At 37.3% G+C, this 24,574-nt stretch overlaps 1 protein-coding gene across 2 annotated transcripts in view; it reads right to left on the bottom strand.

Moving 5' to 3' along the window:
* Positions 1 to 24,574, bottom strand: part of LOC131684988 (cuticlin-4) — a 112,313-nt gene that overhangs the window by 34,907 nt on the left and 52,832 nt on the right. The gene's annotated exons all lie outside the window — the stretch shown is intronic.

Here is a 24,574-nt window from a genome sequence, read left to right as displayed (position 1 = left end):
ATGAGTAAAATGAGTAAAATGAGCAAAATGAATAAAATGTATAAAATCCATAACATGAATAAAATTAATAAAATTATTAAAATCAATAATATTAATAAAATCAATAAAATTAATGAAATTAATAAAATTAATAAAATTAATAAAATTAATAAAATTAATCATATGAGTAAATTGAATAAAAATAATCAAATTAAGGAAATAAATGAAATGAAATCAAATTTAAATTGATGAAACGAGAAAATTGAATAAAATAATTAAATTGAATGAATTTATTTAAATTAATAGTATGAAAAGAATTTGTAAATAGTATAAAAAAAATAAAGCGCAAAAAAAAATTAAATGAACAAAATGAATAAAACAAATAACATAAATGGAGTTCAAAAAATGATTAAAGTTCATTTTATTTATTCATTTTGGCTAACTTTTTTATCTTCTTAACCCTTTCATGCCCAAATTTTTTCTAAAGCAGACAGGGTTTTTAAAACTACTTTTCCTTTAAAACGGTGGGGTCAAGAAACACGAAAAGCCTTTTTTTCATAAAAATAGGGGCTACCCTCGCAGTGCTAGAAGCTGCTCAATTTTTAGTTTCCAATGCTCAATACAATTTTTCTAGAATATGTAAAAAAGTCCACTTGTGTGAAAAATGTAGCCAAAAACAGTCTAAATTAATAGGTTTTATCAGTTTTCAATAATATTGCAACATAACGAAGATATATCAAATATTCGTTTTCCGTCATCAACGTAAACTGCCCCTGGCAGCACTGCTCCATCGGAATCCAATCAGACTAATTACAATAACTTCAGTTCTAGAGATGATTCTTGTAACTGTTAATACTTAAATGAAAGGCAATAGTCACATTTATTAATCTTACTTGTTTTTGTGAGCAAATTTTACCCCAATCAAAAGTTATAGCTGTTTAAAACCGTTGTTGTCCACAAACAACATGGGCATCAATGGTTTAATTGAATTATTTTTATTAATTTTGTACATTTGATTCTAGTCATTCATTTTTGAAAGGATTTAAAGGAGAAATCATGAAATTAAAAAATTAGTAAAATAATGAAACACATAAAATGCAAAAAAAAATCGAATCAATAAAATGATCTAATTACCTAAATTTAATTTAAATAATCGTACATTTTTTTCACTGCGTTCTGTAAACGTTTATGCTCAAACTGTTTTTGAAAGTTGGTCTGAATTAGTCGCAAATGTTTATTTTACGTCAAATGAACAACATTTCGAAGGAATTCACTGATATAAAAATGATGCAAATTTATTGTTGTGAACCACAAATGTTTTGTGAACCACAAATGTTTTCTTAATTAGGCATGGCGCAAAATTTAAGGCCAGTTGATCTTAAACTGCTTCTTGATTTCAACAGCTTTTGGGCCTTCCTTTCCCGTTCAATGACAGCTCAATATATCCAGTAATATTGCTGCTACTCAACATATTGGGAGGGTTGTTTTCAATGTCACTCCCCGATACTTGTTGGCGCATACTTCATTGCTTTTTCCGGAATTGTAGGATACCAAATACGGCAAAAATAGCACAGAATAATTGTGTTGCTTCAGGAAAGGCAGCGGTTATTGTTTCCAGACACGTGTTCAAGTAAATTTTCTGGTAGACGTTTGCGCTTGTAATAAAAATGTCGTTTTTCAAGCCACAGGTACAGATATCCCTCCTAACCAGATATTTTTTGCGAACTTCGACAGCTTGAAAATATCATGAAAATATTCTGCTTTGTCTGCCTCGACGTAATCGATTTCGTCAATATTGATTTGGTTCATATTTGTCGATGATGAATTGGAATCCACTTTAACCATTAAATGCACAAAGTTGTTTAACAATCTTCGTAATATTAAAAAAAACTAATTTGCGTATTTAATGGTTGTAAAGGAACGCCATGAAGTATAAATGTATCATAAATTATTTATGAAATATTACTACTCTTCAGACAAAATATTTTCATGAAATGAAACTCGCATCTTAAGGTCAACTAACCCGAATGCAAAGCGATATAATAAATAAAATGAATACAATAACAAAACAAAAAAACCTTCGATCGCGTGACAACACGCGGTTGCAACAGCAGCAGCAGTGTCGGCAAACGACGAACTTTCACTTGCACTTTACGTGACGAGCCTTTGCATTCTACGATATTTCCTCAGTCGGTCTTCGTTGCTCTTGCTAAAAGTAGCTTCGATCATCAACTGGTGCGCGCACTTTTATACCGGTTTTTTTTCGAACCGTGGCAGTGGGCGAACCGATGAACTTGACATGTGTGCTACCCAGGCAGGAATTTTCATCGAGTATGTCTGGCGCTTCGAAAGTGGCAACTGTCCATTTAGACAACAGGCATTGCTCATCTACGGTGTAGCCGGTAACTGGCAGACTGTGTACTATCGAGATATGCGTAGGGGAAGTGCATATCAGATGGACACCATTTAAAAAAAATGTGCGGGAAGCTCTTTACCAAATATGAAAATTAGATTTAATAAAATAAATGTTATTTCTTTTATTATGTATGTTTCGACTGAATGCGAAAATTTAACTAGAAAACCATGTAAATGGGTACGCTAATTTAATGTGCATTTTGTGAAATGGAAAGTTACCATTTTTTTGAAGCAGTGCATCCCGCAAGCACCTTGTACATTTCAGCACCATTAATTCCGGTAGTGTTATTGTTGTTGAGCTGCTCGAGTGGAATGCAAACTTCAACCTGCGCATCATTCAAGTGTTCATCACCGTGCTGTTTCCGCCAGTTTACAATCGTTCATCAAAATATCTCTATCTTTTTCTGTAAATATTTTACAGATAGCAGACTTGCAGCAGCATTCCTAGCACCGCTGCGTTTTTTCTCGTTTATCATAGCTAGGCACTCGTCGTCAATATATTTCCGTAAATTTCTTTTCTCATACGCAAGAGCATTTCCTATTGCACTGAAAATTGCTGCTTTAATGCGAATTCAGTAGAGCTTAAAAAGGGCTATGTTGAGCTCATTCTTAGCCTTTCTAGTCAAGTACCAAGAATGGCTAAAATAATAATTTTACCCCTATAATATTCAGCAAACCTGAAGCCTTTATTTAGAATTGACATAGTAGGCTTTACCTACTATGTCAATTCTAAATAAATTGTCATAGCAGGCTATTGACATAGTAGGCTTTACCTACCGCAGTCGAGAAAAGTGGGTTGGGTCCTCCATAAACCCATTGCGAAAATTTGGTCTAATACGGCCTAATAATTTAACCGGAGTTTCGCTTTTTCCTTGTGCGATTCATAAAGCTGTCAGGGAAGATAGATTCAAGAAGTACGCAACGTTAGAATCGACAATGAAGCGGCCTGTTCGTTAATAGATTATCGAAAGAAACATCGACGAGCACTTTTTGGAGCACGCACTCTGGTTCAGAATTGTGAAAAGCTCGTTTGATAAAAGTTTAGTCTTGCCCAGTAAACGAAGAAGCGACTAGGCGGGTTAAAATACATGCCGGCGAGCGGCAGGCTACATTGTTCTAGGCAACCCGCCGTAACTCGCCAACAACCCGCCATAATAATGTGGGTGATTTCCTAATCATTAGGAAATTTTATCAGACTGAACCAAGTTAGTGCAAGATTCATAAAAGTCAAAAGACCCAAGGTTTATTTAAAACATTTCTTATTCTTGCTATTTTGAACAATGTCAGAGAAGAAAAAAATGGGAACACTACTTTGACTGGCCATATCGGAGCTGTTTGTTCACGGATTTCAATTTTTTCTTCAGCATTGGAATATAATTCACAAAAACGGTGATCAAAAAATAATGGAAAACAAATATGTATATCCGAAGTAATTCTAAAAATAGTAATTGAAAGTCAGTACAGACAAAATGAGCTTTTCAGTTCAAACAATCGTATCTCAGCCGTTTGTCAACCAATTTCAGTTTTTCTTACACCTAGAACTTCTAGATGTGTAATGCATGCAATAGATTAAAGTAATTAAAGTAATTATGAGTACTTATGCAGTGCAATTGACCAAATTGGCGCCTTTTATTGCCACCCAAATTTAAAAAAAATCACGAAAAACCCTAATAAATTGACAGCTCTAAATAAATTCTTGTCACTGGTAGTACTGTAGCAAAGAAGGAAGCTGAATGAGAAGGAGCAAAGCAAAGCTCAAATATGAGAATAATTTTCTAGGTACAGTCTTAAAACCATTACCTGAACCGCAACCGGTTGTCAAATTAGTGGTTGCTGTGCACGCAATAATGACAACCACAAAACCTACCTTAAGCACCTCAAAATCAACAGCCATTACGATCATTAAGAAAACTACTAGCAATGATGGAAACATCACACCCGTGACCCGTAATGGCAAGAAGCAAAGGAGAACATCTGTTTGGGATCATAAAACCAGAAACCCATCATCGTGGTACGAAAAGGTGTAATAACGAAAAAGAAATGAATGACCCTCAAAATGCAGTTGACAAGGAAACAAATGTTTCTCTTCTGTGTGAAAAAATTTGCAATCACAATGGAAAAACGAGATCTGACGAACAACCATTAATAATTATTGTTTTTATTTTTTACATCATGTAAATATATGAAACACCCACGGCTCCGCTAAGTTGGCGCATTGAGTCGTGTTGAATATATAATATATCTGGGTGAAAGTAATATTCCGATGTATTTGTTATCGTGGAATGTCAGCCAGTTCGTGTAAATATCACTGAATTTGCATCATTTATTGTTGCTGAGAAAAATCGAAAGAAATTGAAACTGATCTTGTTTTGCGGTGATTCGTTCCAAAGGAATTTTATTTATAATAAATTAAAAAAAAATGTTTTGTTTAGTTTTAAACATTTAAGAGGCACTCGGCTCTGTCAAGTTCACGTATTGAGCCGTTTCAAAGCTCGATGTGTGAGCTTGACGGAGCCGTATGTCTTTTAAATATTTACAACAAACCAGTAGTAAAACTCTGTAAATGCGTGTACCTCTCCAACGCTTCGTACGCAATTTGCCAGCCCAGCAAGCGTTCCACTTCTAGTGTGGCTGGTCTAATTTTGGAACCACTAATATCTAGAACGACAGTTCAATGACACCGCAAAGATATATCACTGAAGGTCATATTAAGGTGAAGATATGTGGATGCCAGGAACTCACACTTGTTGCTATGCACCGACGCGCTTGTTTACATTGATAAAAAATGAAATTCGAAGCGAAAATTCAAACGCACAAATGAAAGTTTTCGACAATGACTAGGCAGTGCGTAAGCCTCTTGTACCTGAAGGCATAAAATAGACCCCACTTGCGGTCCTTAGCTTCCTGCCCAGTAACTCCTAGCCCTGGCCTCCTCGTGGCGTCGACTGGGATACGAGTAACCTTAGTGAAGATCGGGTAACCAACCCCGGTGGGAACTTTGGTCATATGCTGACAGGGAATGGGGGGTTACCCTTCTTCGGAAGGTGTAAACCTGTCCTGGTGCCCAGGTGGGACTTTAAGCAGTCCTGGCACGATGGCCCACCGGCGAGACAGGTGGTTGGCGTAGGCCCTATAAGCCGCCCCTTAAAAACCCACATATCGAACAATACAGAAGAGAATACGACCCAGAACAATCGGCAACGACCCAGGTGACGAATAAAGGATCACGATTGGAAACTCGGAACATGGAACTGCAGATCGCTCGGCTTCGCAGGATGTGACAGGATAATCCACGACGAGCTACAACCCCGCAACTTCGATATCGTGGCGCTGCAGGAACTTTGCTGGACGGGACAGAAGGTGTGGAAAAGCGGGCATCGAGCGGCTACCTTCTACCAGAGCTGTGGTACAACCAACGAGCAGGGACCCGGCTTCATAGTGCTGGGCAAGATGCGCCAACGTGTGATCGGGTGGCAGCCGATCAACGCAAGGATGTGCAAGTTGAGGATCAAAGGCCGTTTCTTCAATTACAGCATCATCAACGTGCACTGCCCACACGAAGGGAGACCCGACGACGAGAAAGAAGCGTTCTACATGCAGCTGGAGCAGGCATACGACGGTTGCCCTCTGCGAGACGTGAAAATTGTCATCGGCGACATGAACGCACAGGTAGGAAGGGAGGCAATGTACAGACCGGTGATCGGGCCTAACAGCCTGCATTCCGTATCAAATGACAACGGCCAACGATGTGTGAACTTCGCAGCCTCCCGTGGAATGGTAGTCCGAAGCACCTTCTTCTCTCGCAAAGATATCCACAAAGTCACCTGGAGATCACCGGACCAAGTAACAAAAAATCAAATCGACCACGTTCTAATCGACGGTAGATTCTTCTCGGACATCACAAACGTCCGCACTTATCACAGTGCGAATATAGATTCGGACCACCACCTGGTTGCAGTATGCTTGCGCTCAAAACTTTCGACAGTGCATAGCTCTCGTCGAAGCCGAACGCCGCGGCTAAACATCGAGCGGCTACAAGATGGCAGAGTGGCTCAAGAATACGCGCAGCAGTTGGAAGTAGCACTACCAACGGAAGAGCAGCTAGGCGCAGTTGCCCTTGAAGATGGCTGGAGAGATATCCGATCCGCCATAGGTAGCACCGCAGCCACTGCACTAGGTACGGTGGGCCCGGACCGAAGAAGCGACTGGTACGACGGCGGATGCGAGCAGTTAGGCGAAGAGAAGAATGCAGCATGGGCGAGAATGCTGCAACACCGCACGAGGGCGAACGAGGCGCGATATAAACAGGCACGGAACAGGCAGAACTCGGTTTTCCGGACCAAAAAGCGCCAGCAGGAAGACCGAGATCACGAAGCGATTGAGCAGCTGTACCGCGCTAAAGACACACGGAAATTCTACGAGAAGGTGAACCGCTCGCGCAGGGGCCACGTACCACAGGCCGACATGTGCAGAGATACAAACGGGAATCTTCTCACGGACCAGTGTGAGGTGATCCAGAGGTGGCGGCAGCACTACGAAGAACACCTGAACGGCGATGCAGCAGACGACGAGGATGGCACGGTAACGCACCTGGGAGCACGAGCGGGAGACATTACACTACCGGCTCCGGATCTCTAAGAAATCCAGGAGGAGATTAGCCGGCTCAAAAATAATAAAGCCGCTGGGGTTGACCAAATACCAAGCGAGCTACTAAAACACGGTGGCGAGCCACTGGCTAAAGCGCTGCACTGGGTGATTACCAAGATTTGGGAGGATGAGATCATCACCCTGCTGACGCCGCCTACAAGGTACTCTCCCAAATACTATGCCGTTGACTATCACCAATTGCAAGAGAGTTCGTGGGGCAGTACCAGGCGGGTTTCATGAGCGAACGATCTACCACGGACCAGATGTTCGCTCTTCGTCAAGTACTGCAGAAATGCCGCGAGTACAATGTTCTACACATCATTTGTTCATCGACTTCAAAGCCGCATACGACACTATCGATCGAGATCAGCTATGGCAGATTATGCACGAGTACGGATTCCCGGACAAACTGACGCGATTAGTGAAGGCGACGATGGATCGGGTGATGTGCGTAGTACGTGTCTTAGGGACTCTCTCGAGTCCCTTCGAATCACGCAGAGGGTTACGGCAAGGTGATGGTCTCTCGTGTCTGTTATTCAACATCGCGCTGGAAGGTGTAATAAGAAGAGCAGGGATCGACACGTGTGGTACGATTTTCACAAAGTCCGTTCAGCTACTTGGCTTCGCCGATGACGTTGATATTATTGCACGAAACTTTGAGAATATGGAGGAAGCCTACATCAGACTGAAAAGAGAAGCCAAGCGCGTCGGACTTGCCATCAACACGTCGAAGACAAAGTACATGATAGGAAGAGGTTCACGAGAAGAAAATGAGAACCGCCCGCTTCGAGTTTGCATCGGTGGCGACGAAATCGAGGTGGTTGAAGAGTTCGTGTACTTGGGCTCACTGGTGACCGCCGACAATGATACCAGCAGAGAGATTCGTAGACGCATCGTGGCAGGAAATCGTGCTTACTTTGGCCTCCGCAAGACACTTCGGTCGAATAGAGTTCGCCGTCGTACGAAGTTGACCATCTACAAGACGCTGATTAGACCGGTAGTTCTCTACGGGCACGAGACCTGGACCATGCTCGTGGAGGACCAACGCGCACTTGGTGTCTTCGAACGGAAAGTGCTGCGTACCATCTACGGTGGAGTGCAGATGGAAGACGGCACATGGAGACGGCGAATGAACCATGAGTTGTATCAGCTGTTGGGGGAGCCGCCCATCTTTCATACCGCGAAAATCGGACGACTACGGTGGGCCGGGCACGTAGCCAGAATGTCGGACAATAGCCCGGTGAAAACGGTTCTCAATTGCAATCCGACCGGTACAAGAAGACGTGGCGCGCAGCGAGCACGATGGATCGACCAGGTGGAAGACGATTTGCGGACCCTTCGCAGACTGCGTGGCGGGCGACGCGCGGCCATGGACCGAGTGGAATGGAGGAATCTTTTGTATACGTCACAGGCCACTTCGGCCTTAATCTGTTAATAAACAAATAAATAAATGAAAGTTCTCGAACATTTTTGAAGTTTTGTTAGAAAACGATTAAATTTTCGCGGGTGTTTTTGCAGTGGTGTGTGATTAAAAAGCATTTGAAAAAGTGCACTGAAAATGAAAAGAAAAAAAATAAGAGTGTTTCGAAAAGAAATCGTAAGTGAAGTGGGGTGATATTTTTGCACAAAATAAAAGCTACAGATGGAATTCCGTCGAAAACTCGGGTTGATTGTATAGGAAAATGTTCTAGCTTACTCAAATAATAGTTTCGTGGTACACCGGCAAGGTTAGTGTATTGAAAAACGTATTTTTATATTTGCTCATGTCAGATACATGGTTAGGTAGCGGAGAGGGGTGTGTGCAGCATAGAAGCTATGTTGTGACTCGCTTGAATAATGTCCTTAAGCGATACAATCCCCACTCTCGGATTGAGAAGAAGACGATCAAGGGTAATCCATTGTTCTTGGATCAGAATGTCTCTAAGTATATGGTGCCAGCCATTGTACCGTTCGTAAGATCCGTCAGCGAACAGGTTACCATTCATTCAGTGCCTTCAAACAATAGGACAGAAGAGCAGAAGAGTTTAGTGCGATGGTTATCAGGCAGGTTCTCGGACAAAAGTTCTTTCTAGCCACAGCACGGAGTGATGTCCTAGCGATTACAAGATTGTTTTTGCAGATAAATTTACCCGCAAACTGATGATCTGACCGAAAATTTGCGCCCGTAAATTCTGAGCCAAACTTTCCATCACCAACAATGGGTTCGCTATATAAGTCAGAGTACCCGGAGAAATGTCTCACAAAGCACTGGTAAAGTTCTGAACTGATTTGACAAGCTGCCACTATAGCCCGGAGATGCTACAGTGGCATCGTGACAATAAGCTGAACTTCATTCGCAAGGATACCGATCCACCCAACCAATCAAATTTCGATCAATCAAATAATATTGGGAAATTTTCAAGCGCAAGTTAAAGAAAACTGGAAAATCGGCTCAGGATATCCAAACAAATTCGGTGAGGTCATCCGTACGTCGTCGGAGTAATTTTTCATTTTTTATGTAAATGCAATAAAATATTTTTATTTTATCTGAATTACATCATTCTTGTATCGAATCAATCCCAAGTAATACTTGCTTCCAGATGAATCAGGTTTTATGAAGGTGTCAAAGTGGTACAGTGGACCGAAAACTGTGCCAGAACGTCACATACTCGGTGCTACATGACCAGATGATAACCAAATTCAGCGGAGTCATTATTTTTGGGGATAGAATCAGTATTAAATTGGACTATTAACAGCTTCTGGGATAGAAGTTTTATGTTGTCAGTAGTCACAGATATGTTCCCAAGAAAAATAAATTTGTTTTTGCGATAAACTGATGATCCGGCAAGGAATTTGCAACTGTGGCAGAATGATTTTGACTTTCAACAACACTAACAACATTAACGGACAGTTATATAGCGACAAAGGTCTGAAACAACGTGTTTGTTATGTCCCTCGCGATAATGACGTAGACGTCGTCGAGAAAAGGATGATCTCTGCAAGCTGGTGATGAGTTAAAAAATGGCTAAGCATGCTATTTCAATGACAAGACGCTGGGAAAAAGCAGCTGGTCATGTTGACTAGCAGTTTGAGCAGAAGTTGAATGCATAACATATTAGTAGTAGTAGTTTAGGTTCAATGGATCAAAATAAACTACTTTCCATAAATCCCGCGGATGTAGACCTATCGTGGTTTGTTGAGTTTGGAAATTATTTTTTAAATAAACGCAACGGTATCTAAAAGTTTTGTGTGAAACTAGCCGATATTTTAAAATAGACTGAACCCTACATAGCCTACTTTCTGTGGAAGATGTTGCAAAAATATTATCCCAATATTTTCGCCAAACTCGTTAATGTATCATGATTGTTCCGGCCGCTACGTTAAATATGCAAATTGCTCTATCCATTTCACTAATTATCATCTTTTCCCAACATTATAACTCCATTAGCCGAGCTGCAATCAAACCATTACCCAGTGCTAATAACTATAAACGCCACAGTTCGATAATGAGCAGCAAGGCTGTTCATAGTTCCTCATCGTCAGATCGAACAGCACACATAACCTTTCGCAAAAAAAAAAAAATCGAGAAAATTAATGAAAGATTTCCACTTTCTACACTGGCATGGAAAGGTGCCCTCACGTGCAAACTCTTTCACTTTATCATCTTTTTGTTCCTCCTTTTCCCAACCCAACGAACGGAGCTTTTCCCAATTGGGTGTTTTGTTTCTATCGTTCACCTTGTTGCACACTTACACACATTCTTCGCTCGTAAGCTGCGCAAAGGGGCCTAATAATTCGAAAATGTGCTGCTGCTTGTTTTGCTTGTCTCTGGCTCGTTTTTTTTCTTCTCTTCTTTCTTTTGCACTGTCTGATGGTCCGAGCGAGACCAATCGAATTACCTACCGGCCCGCGCGGCATACAATTGATTAATGTGGAAATTGGCCAAACATGGAGCCATCAGGAACGGTTGGAACGTGCCGCGGCGGCTGATGGGAACCGGCCCGGTGTGTGCGGTGTCAGGTGCAACTTTGTAAATGCTAATGGAGACAGTTCTTTTTTCTTCTGCACTGGAGAGACTTTTAAATAATCGAAAGTATTTCTTGCTTCGCAGTTTGGATCTTCTATTCACACGCGTTTATTCGTTTAAAAGAGTAGATTAGAGGCGATAGTTCCTTCTTTGAAAGTTATTCTTTCTATCATTAGACTATTTTTTTAACGATTTTGGTGATGAAATGCTTGAAGAATTGCAACAGAATGTTTATTTTAAAAAAAGTTGGTGAACATTCCGGATTATTCATACATCAATAATAACGTAAGTGAACAGAAATTGCTGAGGAAAATGTTTTAGTATCATTAGTTTACTTCAAAATAATAATATTTCCCCTGTCCCTAGCACATCTTTTGTCGATTACATACAGCACAAGACCGGAAGCCAGTCAATAACGGAAACCCCATTTTTCGCAATGTTGGTCATTGTACCATTTTTTTATCATTGCACATAATGTTCCCAAAAGGTACATTACGCTCAATTATCAAGTTCCATATCGGCGTACGCGATCTGAGGTACATATTTAAAGAAGGTTATTTCTGATGAATTTGAAAGTCTAGGTAAATATGAACTTCTTCAATTTATATCATGAATTAGTTGTAAAAAGATTTTGAGATGACAATATTAGAACTCAATTGATACAAGTTGGTGCTCGAAGCTGGAGGAGTTTAAATTTTTCTATGTCGGTGAGATGATTTTAAGTTGTTGCTTGTATTGATTTAAAACTAAAACGTTTTTCTATTATTTTGGCAGTGAGTGCGGGTAGGAACAGACATTCTTGAAATCAGTCTTATTCAATAGAGCACCAGTTCCAGTGATAAAATGTTTACTTCTGAATAAATATATTTATAAAAAGATTTTGAAAAAATAGATTATATACACACTGCACGCACATTTATTATATAGTCCAGAGATAGAATGCTTTTACTAAAAACACCTGATTATTCACATGAAATCACGTAACTATTCTATTTTATTCTAACCCTTACAAAGGCAGTATTGAAAAGCATCCTGGAAACACTGCAGTTATTCTTTAGTGTCTTTCTTGTCAACATTAATATTTGAAGCATATTATAATATGTCGCAAATATTGAAATAGCCAGGCCTACTGTGCAGAGATGTGTTTGAAGATGTTTGAATATTATACGGCAATTGAATTATTCATTTGATGAATAACTAACGAATCGTTTTGTAACTTGAATGAGGAAGACACGAGGACAACCGTACCGACTGTTTCAGATTGTAGGGGGTTAGGATAAAACGTTGGGAGTGACTTGGCTAAGAAGGTTAATGTCACTCCTTTGGTTCTTTGGGATGGGGCAGAGGTATTTACACCTTGCCCTGGCTAAAGAGCCTAAGTTAAAGCGCCTTTACTCGCTCTTATTCACATGAAAGCACATAACGACAAAAAACAACTTGAACCAAAGCATTCAATTAATTTATCAGAAGATCAAAATCGCATTTTTATGCCTTTCGTTTGGTGATTGGTCCACCAAGAACTGATTTGAAAAATAAACTTTTCCAAATAAAGGGTTTTGACTTGTGAAGCATGGTTGCTTTAATAAAGTTGTTGAGAATATTATTACAAAAACTTCGAAGAATACAACAAAGCTATGTGTATTGAGGTATCTTACTTTTGGAAGGCTTCTCGAAAGGCTTAGGGAAGTGGTAAGTTTAGGCATAAGGAAAATACGGACACAGAAAACATAGACAATGCGGAAGTGTTCTTTACTCTTACACTTCTCGATGAGTGGATATTTCAACACCTCGAGGGGATATTGAGATAACAGAACGACAACACCCCCGAGGAGATATTGTCATTCAAATACGGCTTAAACAATAGCGCTTTATCACATTGAGTCAGGAACAATAGCATGTCCTCGAGTTTCAGCTATCTGTACGTAGGTTCATCTATGTATGGAGCACCAAAATTCCGGGTACGCAATTGCATTACTGCAGGGCAGTTACATAACCAATGATATGAAATTCCGGAATCGGGTTCACAGAGATCACACGAATCGATTTGCAATGTCCAGTCAGTGCCCTGACTAGAATAATGCAGTTGTGCTTAGAAAAATGCAACAAATTCTTTGATATTTTCGGACTCATCTCAAGTAACCATATGGGGTCACAGTCTTGTATGAGTAGTAGCACGACCTATTAGGTTACTGTTCCTGAGCCCAGTAACCTTAAGACGGTATGCACAAGAAAGTGGTTCTTGTTTCAGACATAAATGTAGCGGTTTTATGTTCAAGAGTGCCTTTAGAGCAGCAGTAGGTGTTGTCGAGAACGCATCAGTCATCGCCATCAAGACCATCTGAAGATGGTTTAACTTTGATTGGATTGTCATGACTTCTCCCTTCTGCCACCAAACAAGGCACCCATATGCCAGTACAATTGGTCTAACAATTGTTGTGTAGATCCACTAAATATATTTGGGTTTGAGTCCCCAAGATTTGCCGAAAGCGCGTCTACGTTGGCTGAAGGCCATGCAAGCTTCCTTGATCCTGAAATCGATATGAGCTGTCCAATTAAGATTTGAGTCAAGAATTTCCCCAACGTACAAGTTATCGTTTACATTTAAGCAATCGTTAACGAGACTTAAAACTTCTAACTGAGTTACGTCGCTTTTAATATTAGACAAAAATGACGTACAACGATCTTCCGGTGTAGTTGCGGAAGGCATTGTTTCCGAGCGGGTTTGCATTATTGGAGATGAATGGTGAGGAATTGCGTTGCAAAAAGCACTTTTGTTGGATTGCGAAAATAAATACGGTTTCGTCTATTCAACTAAATCAGCCACGGTAGCATTCAATGACTCTACACTCTGTTTCAAAGAATGAATTTCACTGTCACGCTGTTTCTCTCGCGGCTCATGAGCAGCTTTTAGGAAGCAAACCGAATTGCGGAATCTTACAACCTCCAAAAGACATTCGTCACACATCCAAATTACTTTTGAGCCGTTGAAAGCCAACAATTCGTCTTTCCTTCTGCTGGGTCAGATGTGCCGTTCCACACTTTCCGCATGGTTTATCCTTCAACTGGTTCATGACGACGGTGTATTATTTTCCGATATCCCAAACAAAAAGGTGAAACAACGGGGAATATCGCTGTCGGGTCTCGGCCGGCGTGGAAAGTTAAATTCGATTTTCTTTGATCACGTACAATTTTCGAAGAAGCGAATTTATGCAATTTTACCGTTGGCAATTAAACTACTGCGTTGTCCCGTTTTTGCACGAAGCAAGATATTTCACGGCAGGAAAAACAGATTTATCGGAGCCCACAGTTTCGAAACACAGCAGTACGAATCAACAACAAGTCATATTTTGTCTCGATGTACATGTTTGCCTAGAACGTCGAACCCAAACGAACGATGTTCAAACTCTAGTTCAAGCATCCATGTGCGTACACCGAGTGCGTACACGAGAACGGTTCACACAAGGCAAAAAGAGTCAACGCTAGTGATGATGAAAGTGAGAAGGAGAAAACTGGTGCCACGAACCTTTGTGTACGAGAGGTGTACGCGCACCGTGTACGTACATGGAGTCGGATTGTGCAGGCGAACATGTGCACGTGTTTGGTTACAAAATATCGTGTTCGAGTTCGTACACAAAATGTGGGTTTAATATGAGCATATAACCAGAGCGAACGTTGTGTACGATGTTCATTTGGGAAGACTGTGTTTTGCTCAACTATACCTCGAATCATGACCTCAAATGTAGCTGAAAATGAATGTTCGCCCCAATGAGTGATACTGGTATTACGAAGAACCACATTTTTGGCGAAAAAGATCTGTCATAGCTTTTCAATAATAATAGTTAGATATATGGTACCATGAAACAAATTGTTCGCCTCAAAACAATCTTAAATTTGTCAGAAGACAATTTCTGATTTAAATGAATACCTCAAAAATTATTTAAAAAAACAGTTTCTCTAAGAAACACTCTAACCTTTTAATTTTAAATTTGTTGTGAAATTAAAAGTATGACAGATACAGTTTACATGTTTTCAGCAAACTTTTCTAAAATTTGTTGTTCTACAACTTCACTGAGGGCCGTATGACTCTATCTAGAATGAAATTTTTTGGTCTTGGTAAAAATAGAACCACTAACTGTTGTTTTAACAAAAAAATATGGGTTTCACAATCTATGAAAACTTTTCCAAAAAACATAATAATTCTAAGTCGTTTGGTTTAAGTAAGTAAGGTCTCAAAACTGAGCATTAGGTTAGAATTTTTTCAAAAAGAGATTTTTCGAACTTAAAAAAAGGCTAGCGAACCTTAGGTTAAAGTTTCTAAAATCAAAACGAAAAATAGACTGTTTTAAAATAAAACTGGTGTAACATCTTTTTTTATAGATATCGTTTATTTGACACGACTCAATGGATGAGCCGTGGATATTTTTATTATTTGTAATGTGTAAATATAAATAAATTAATTTAAAATTAATACCTACTCATCGGATCATTCAATATTTGTTACTTGGCGTGGAGATTTTTGTTGATGTTGTAAAGCTGACCCATTTTTTCATCCCTATGGTAAATTTTGGGTTCATAAAATGTGGACATTAGTGCAAATGATATGACGTATTTTCATGTGTGTCGCCTAGATTTCGTTGCATATTATCAAGAGATCAGTTGTTTTCCTTTTATTTTTGCTATAAGCTTGGAAGGACACCCTAAATAGTTATCCTTCTTCTAAATCTGTCGTAGTTTACAGATGAATTATATAAATTTACAAACGACCCGTCGGAATCCAAGAGACACACTATAAATTTCAACAATTCTGGACTTTTTAATACTCCATGAACATCAATTTTGGTCGAATTCTTTAGGCTAACAAAATCAGGTCAACAGTAGGGCGCTGACGAAAGCTATTGGATTTGGTTGCAGTAGTGTGGTAAATATTGTGCTGCGTATTCCGAAGTGTATTGGCGTATTACAGGACTTGAACGAACGGGTCTATTTTTCGTTTCTTCACAGTGTATTACATGGTCGGGTAAGAAGAATTAGGTTTGACAAACCGCATTTTCACAACACTCCGGCGGATATACCTTGGAAAAAGTTTATCCAGGTTTTAAGCTCTCCGAACTTCGGCATAATGGTTGCAATGAACTTATTGCCAGTACGTTGGGATAGATCGAGTAGTCGTGCTTCGATTTTTTCACCATCCTTATCAACAGAGATGGTGATTGGAATATTGTCATTCTCAACGACGTGCTGCTTGTTATGTACAGATCTTCGCCATAGATGCGATTTTACACGTTGCCAGTACAACGTTGCGTATATGATGGAATTGAATGAAGATGACTTACCTAAGTTTGATTCTTCAATAACTGGTCTGAATTTTTTGCTTTATGTTTTACCGTTGCAGTGGTTATAATCAATCAAATCTAAACTGATCTTAAATGTTTCTGAAGTTGCGATTGTCCTAATTTATAATCTAATAATATCGGCTGAAACTTCGTAGTGTTTCGAGTGAAGGTTAAGTCACTGAAAACTAGCAATCACTTCCTACTCTTTCTTGAAGTCAACACATCTGTCAAAAAATAGAGACAGTTTCAATCAAATGTGTGAACGGGCTATTTTTATTATAATATATGCACATAGATACATTCACATAAAGTTTTATCGCTTTTCATTTATATGACGAAAGAAAATATGTGTACGTAGTCTACGTATTATGCCATTATTTCGCATTAGATAGTAAAGTCCTTTGCTCCTATCAGTTAGGCATCACATGTATAAAAATCTATTAGCTTTTTCAGATCAACTCAGATTATTTTGCAAATTTTGATGAAGTCAATGGACATATAATTTCATATAAGAATATTTAACTAATTTAACAGAATGTGGATGCGTGCAACGCCACCTATTGGGGAAAATCTGAAACCGTGGGGTTTCTCCAAAAAATTTGATGTTTTTTCCATATAAACATCAATCTGCATTAGAAACGGAAACATGTAAATATACCGATTTGCCCTAAACACAGTTCCATGGGGTCGTGGGAAGCACGTGGCTCTGTAATGCGAAGGATTCTCAACAAATTTACAAAATTCTGGGCACCGTAGCTGGAACGACGAAAGGTTGCTGATGTAGGATGTTAATTTTTTTTTCGTGAACGACGCCCGAACATTTTACAAGACAGTATGAGGAAAAAATGCACCTCGGTACCGGTTATGTTTAACGACCTGGACGGAAATCTGTTGACAGATCGTACAGGAGTGGCGCCAAGCTGGTAGCAGAACTTTGAGTTGTCATTGAGCTGGCAAAAGCATAGAGAAGGTACAAAAGAAATAAAAGATTGGAGGAGAGTGGACGAGTTGTTGATCCACTCACGACGAAGTACAGAAGGCTATCCAAGAGCTGAAAAACAGTAAAGCCATTCCGACTATTTCACTTTCAGAAACAGTTTCGGGCCTTTTTAAACATCCGTTCACTTCCACTATATACCACAATCTATAAAGTATAAAATAAAGATAACCCTTCTCCAAGTAGAATATTTTCGCTTTCATTTTTTTTCATTCTGAATATGACAAAAAAGCAATCCCCACTGGGTACAGGAATCGTGTCTGGTGCTGCGCAAACTAGGTCATGATGTAACTGTATATCAGCCCGCAGTCGACGCGGTTGGTTGCCACCAGACCTACCGTAGGCCTCCTACTGAATACGGGAGCCAACCTAAAGTACATACCGAACGCGTATAGACTTCGAGCGCCAGACCAGGCAAAGAGAAACAACAACAGCACTCGAACAGGAAACCCCCGAAGCAAGTTAGCATTTTTCACAACTTCACCCTTTCACCCGCCAATCGACGACGGTCACGATCGTTGATTATTACACTCCTATTATGTTTGCTGCTTCACCATTTCTTGTTCTGATGTTCGCATTGTCAATGGAAGGAGGGAAACCGACCGGTGCAAAAACACTTTCGCTTTAAATATCAAATTCCCTTTCAACGGAAACAACTTCGAAAACATTTGCATTTGGGGACGGTCAGTGACAGTACGGCTAGGGAAGCTTCGGCGCTACATAGTGATGATTAATTGATCCTATAATAGACAGGCACCGTCGAGGAAATAAATAATTCATTTCACGCAAATCGCACCATATTTTATGCCTTCGTGTAATGATACAATCGATGTTTGAATATGGAGGTGATATGTCATTGTGTTTTTGTGATAAACTCAGTTATAACCTCTTCGTACCCATGTATAGACGGTATAGACGGTTTCGCTTACAAAAACAGCGAAGCTTTATTAACAGGTTTAGTACCTTTCTATTGAACAGTAAAAGTTCTTACTATTAGCCGTAGAGTCGAAGTTCTTGCATGTAGTTTGATTGGATTCCGCTGGTGCAGTGCTACCAGAGACATTAAATTTTGAGACTGATTCTTTATTGAATACTGATGAAGCAACGATTTCGATAGCTCTCGACTACAATTGGTAACAACTGGGCAGCTTCTGTCCGTCTTCAGACCAATCGAGGCGCCTGAGTTTTGTATACAAAATTGGTTTAATACCGTGTACATAATAGTACATAATAGTTGAGTTTCATTCATTTTGTATACTTTAATTACTTCGGATCATAGAAAATGAATTTTATTTTATTTTATGCATTTCATTCATTTAGTGTGCCTTATTACATTCATTTATTTCATACATGTTTCTATATTGTATTCGATTAATTTCTTTTTTTTTACTCATTTTTGTTCATTTTATTCATTTTGTTTATTTAATTTTATTCGTTCATGTATTTTGTTAGTTTAATTTTGGATGTTCTATTTTATTTATATCTTTCGTTTTATCGATTAGTTTTTGTTTATTTCGATCAATTTATTCACTTTATCCATTTTGTCAATTATTTGTTTTGTGAATTTTATCCATACATTGTTTTTTATTCATACCAATCCTTTAATTAATTTTATACATCTTCTGAATTCATTTATTTTATTCATTTTGTTCATTGTTGGCATTTTATTTATTTTAGGAGCATTGAAGACTTTGTTACTTTCATTTGTTCTATTTTTCAATTCGTTTAAATATTTTTTTGGAAAACTGATTAGTTTATCATTTCTACTGTTTTTTTTTTCATTTTATTCCTTTTAATAATGCCGTTCATCAAAAAATAATTGATCGATTTTATTTTGTTCATTTTATTTACGTTATTTGAAATTTGCTTAACAGTAAGGGCTATAGAAAACTTCCGCTAGCTTGACATACGCCGATTGGTTTCTCCATCGACTCCTGATTCATATGTGATTAAAAAACTGTTTTCATCCATGTCAAATAAGCTACAATTAGTACAATTACTTTTCTCAACATAATTTTTATAAAAAATTATCGTTTTTCTTTCAATTATTAATATATTTTATCTTACATATTTCATTTCTTCAATTCGTATTGTTCATTTTATTTATATTTGACTCTAAAATACTCTCATTTTTTAATTTTTGGACATTGTGATTAATTTAATTTAACGTATTCTAATCACATAATTCCGAGCGCTTTAAATAGTTTTAATTATGTTTTCGTAGATCTTTTTCATTGATTGCATCCATTCAATTTATTTATATAATACATTCGCTTTAATCTGTATATTTATTTTAAAAAATTCATAATTTTGTGTTTGTATTTATTTTTGTTAAATCCATTTTTGTAAATTAAAAAAGTTTATTCGCTTATTTGCTTTTATTCATTTTAGTAATTGCGTTAATTGTTTTCGTGTACTCCATTTCTTTCATTTCATTTATTTCATTTTATAGTCTCGTTTTATACAATTATTGCATTACTTTCATTTCGTTCACTTTATTGTCTTCACTTTAAACGTCATAATTCTTCTGATTGATTTTAATCTTTTTATTAATCTTGTTTATTTACACTATTCAAAGTCTATTTTTTAAAATTTCATGGTTTGTTTAAATTTATTGTATTATTTTTAGTATATGTGCTAATTTCAAAAACTTTTATTCTAACAATATTGTGAATCTTACATATTTAAGTTTTCCTATTCATTTTGTGCACGTTATTTATTTGAATAAGTATGTGTTTTAGGTATTTGGTATTTGATTTGATTATTTTTTGGTTTCATTTTATATTTTTAATCATTTTGATGTATTTTACTTCTTTCGTTCAGTTTGATAATTTTATGCATTTTGTTCATATTGTTTGTCTTATCCGTTTTTTAATTTTACCATTCATATATTTTTTTTCAATTTTATTCATGTTGTCCATTGGATTTATATTATTTAATTAATAATCCATTCATCTTATTTCGAATTTAAGGTTTCATAAGTATTTTTCATATCATTCCTTTCATGAATTAGATTGTTTAAATGTATTATTAAACTCATTTTGAAATTTTTAATCGTGTTTCTTATTTTATTATTTTAGTCAGTTCATTTCATATATTCAATGGATGAAATCAGAATATGCAGTTTATTATTTTCTACGCGTTTTCTCGCATACATTTTAGTAATTATATTGGTTTTATTCCTTCTAATATTCGAGTATTTTTTGGATTATCTCTTATAATAAATTCTTTATTTTATTTTATTTTCATTTTACTTACTTTATATATTTTATGAATTCTCTCCATTTTAATTATCTAATTAAATATATTCCTTTCATTTACTCTACTCGTGTTATAACTATTATTAGATTGTCCAATTTTGTCATGTCATGGGACAATGGTTTTGTTTGATTATGGAGGTTTCAACCGTAGGGTCATTTTCCTCTTTTCGGGTTATAGAAATCTCTTTTGTAAAAATCTCTAACCCTATGTGCGGTGTTGGGATTCGAACCCAGGTGAGCTGCATACAAAGCAATCGATTTACCAACTACGCTATGCCCGCCCCCATGGTATTTATTTATTCATTTTATTTGTTTTATTTATTGAACTAATTTTTTAATTTTAATTAGTTTTTATTTGAATAATTCTTTAGAAATGTTTAATTTATAATTCTTTAGAAATGTTTAATTTAGTCAAATCACGCATTTTGTTAATTTATTTGATCTTATTGATTTTATTCATATAGCTCATTTTATTCATTAAATTTATAGCGAGTAAAGGCGCTTTAACCTAGGCTTATTAGCCAGGGCAAGGTGTAAATGCCTCTGTTCCATTCCAAAGGACCAAAGGAGTAGCATTAACCTTCTTAGCCAAGTCACTCCCAACGATTTATTATATCACCTTTTAAACTGAAACGGTAGGTACGGTTGTCCTCGTTTCTTCCTCCTTTAAGATTCGAAACAATACGTTAATTACATTATTTATTGAATGAATAATTTAATTGCCGTCTAATTTTGAAGCATCTCCAAACCCAACTCTGCACAGTAGGCCTGGCCGTTTTAATATTTGCGACATATGAAAATATGCTTCAAATATTAATATTGACAAGAAAAAAACTACAGAATAACTGCAGTGTTTCCAGGATGCTTTTCAATACTGGCTGTGTGAGGGTTAGAATGGAATAGAATAGAATAGAATAGAATAGCTCATTTTATTCATTAAATTCTTGTTTTCGATTAATAATTTCCACTGATAATAATAATATTAGTTGTTTTATTTATTTGGTCCATATTATAATTTTTTTTAAATTTTACTATTTTACAAAAAAAAATTTAATTTTTTAATTTTTTTGGCCAATTTGCTTCACTTTATTCTTCTTCTTCATTAGCTTCAATTGTCTCTTTGTGTTCATTTGATCTATTTGAACAATTTCATTTATTTCATTAATGCCGTTCAAACAGTTTTATCAATTTTATTGTGTTTAAAAATTTTGTTGTTCTTTTTCACTTTTTTAGCTGGTTTAAATAATTCAATTTCATCACTTTTATAATAGTCTTAAATTTTGCATGTTATATTTATGGAATTAGTTTTGTTCCTTTTATCTGTCGTATTCATTTTATTCTGACCCTTTACGATCCAATTCTTAATTCTGTTCATTTAATTATTTGAACAATTTTATTGACTATTATGCTTTATTTCTCCTCAAAGAGAAACATTATGGGTGTTTAAATATTCTTTTTAGTCCCTAGATATAGCCTTTCTTACTATTTAATAAAAATTACATTCCAATGAAAACTTTAAAAAATGACATTTTCATTTATTCGAATTTGGCTTTGTTCATATTAACACTTTAGAAAAGCACTGTTTTTGAGCGACTTAGTGGAATGTTATATTAAACACTTTTTCATGATTTCTTCCGTTTAATTCCACTACTTTTTTTGAACATGCAAAAATGCACTTTCATATTACAGATACGTATTTCGGCTACGACTTGCAGCCTTCATAAGTGTATTGTTTCAGTATATTGTATAGTAATACAATACACTGATGAAGGCTGCAAGTCGTAGCCGAAATACGCATCTGTAATATGAAAGTTCATTTTTGCATTTTCATGAAAAGGTAGTTGAATTAAAATAGTGTTTAATTGGTTCATTTGTTGGAGACTACCCAATGAACTTTACAAGAGATACAACTATGACGTTTTCGGTAAAGTTGCTTGGTATAAGTCCCTTTACAATGTTGCTGAACACTGCAATATTCTATCTCCCCACATACAGAAAATAATAGCCACCCTAATACCATCTACATCTGAAGATAGCCTACTTGATACTGATTACTTGTTCTGAGGACCCGTAGCCCTCAAATGTAAGGTATAGATCCAAGCATTTTAATTTTACTAAATTGTGAATTCGGACAATTGTGTATTGGAAGTTCGGGTGAGAAGGAATAGGCTTCGTCACTCGCATTCTCACGACACGAATGCCGTCGAAAATACCTGGTAGAGTTTTTCTCCAGGTTTCAAACTTAACGGATTCAACCGCTCCGAAATGATGGTCGTAATGAGCTGATTGTTAAAACGCGGAGGTAGATGGTGCAGACGCACCTCAATCTAATTGTCGTCCTTAGAAACGATTATCTTGATTCTAACTTTGTTATGCTCAACGCCGTGTTGCATGTTGTTATCCATAGAAAATTTTTCCGCAAAGGCCGGGATATTGAACGTTATTAGTACTGCATTATGTGTGTGGTGATACAACTGTTAATTATAGAAAAATCAGTTAGATATAATAACTGTTAATTATGTCTCAAGATAGTAAAGACAAATGCCTCACGATCTATTTTATAGTTCTAGGACTTTCTGAGAAGCAACTAGATACTTGTAATTTGAAAAATGTTCCTTCAATTAAATATTTCTCCCAATATTCAACAATCTGGAGATTAAATTGCATATATTATGATCCAAGAATTTTCGAATCAATAATAAAACGATAAATCAATTCAACATTTTCGACAACCGACTGCCCAGAGTAATTGACACATGGTAAGACTTTTGAGAGTTGCAAAGATAGTATCACTTACCAAAGCGTTCCTAGATTTATGTTACAATGTTTAATACATTAGAAGCTATTCCTAGACTCAATTCGCTTGTTACTTTCGCATGCTCTGGTCAACCATAGAGTAGCAACTTCAAATCGTATGATTATCGTGGTCATGTATCACATATTGTTTACCATAAAGCCAAAACTGGTTTTTCAGATTCACAATTCACCAGTATGTAAATCTAACCACCACCACTAAGGCCGCTGGAATAATGAAGTGCTGGAAAACTAAAACTTAATAAATAGTCTCGTTGGTTTTCCCAGCCTTTCAGAGCACACACACACAAAACCTACACAATTAAGCGTACGTGACGGCACAAATTGCGGTCGTAAAAAATCGCTTCGTCAAAAATGCATGCTCGTAATGAAATCTATTTACCCACGGCATTCAGTATCCCGTCCCAGTCTTAATGACCGCCGTCACCACCACCACTGCACTGTCGAATGGCATTTGTGAGTGGCCGAAACAAGAAATCTGTGCCACATGTGGCTTAAACAGTTTAGGTTTTTTACCTGCGTGCAAATTTTATTGTTTTCTAACGGTGGCACAATTTCGCGGCAGTTCAATAAATATCAATGCATTGTGTGTGTGTGTGTGCGCGAAGAACAAAAGTTTGAAGAGGTAATTGCGAAACAGCATCCGAAACTAAATAATTACCGGCGGTTGCTGAAAGTTGATGTAAATATGGGGAACTTGTTTGTGCTTCGTTCGATTACATACATCCTAACAAGCTCTGATGTGAAAGTGGTTGGAATTGATGTTGTTCCCTAGCGGCGCAAAACCCGATTGCAACATCTTTCTAATAGCACTGCATTGTCCGCCTGGTTGCTGGTTGTTATTTTTGCTATTTTTCTTTTCATTCGAGCCAAACACATCAGACTTTCGATATGTGGAAAGGAAGATAATCACCTTCTGTTGTTAGTGAAGATTTAATTTCGTTTCATTTCAAAAGTTAGCTCACATGATGGGATGAGATCTCAGCAGATGACCGCGTTGTATCGCTGTGCAGTTTTTCACGGTTTCGTAAGCTTCTCGGCCAACTTAGCGGCTGTGTGGCCACTTTCTACACGCGAAGGTAGTAAATGTTTATGCAACACATGCTTGCTTCCGTTTCTTAAC

This window comes from Topomyia yanbarensis, chromosome 2, assembly GCF_030247195.1.
Source record: "Topomyia yanbarensis strain Yona2022 chromosome 2, ASM3024719v1, whole genome shotgun sequence".
Lineage (NCBI taxonomy): Eukaryota > Metazoa > Arthropoda > Insecta > Diptera > Culicidae > Topomyia > Topomyia yanbarensis.
The sequence above is the reverse complement of the archived record's forward strand: the minus strand, read 5'-3'. Positions and strand labels throughout refer to the sequence as shown.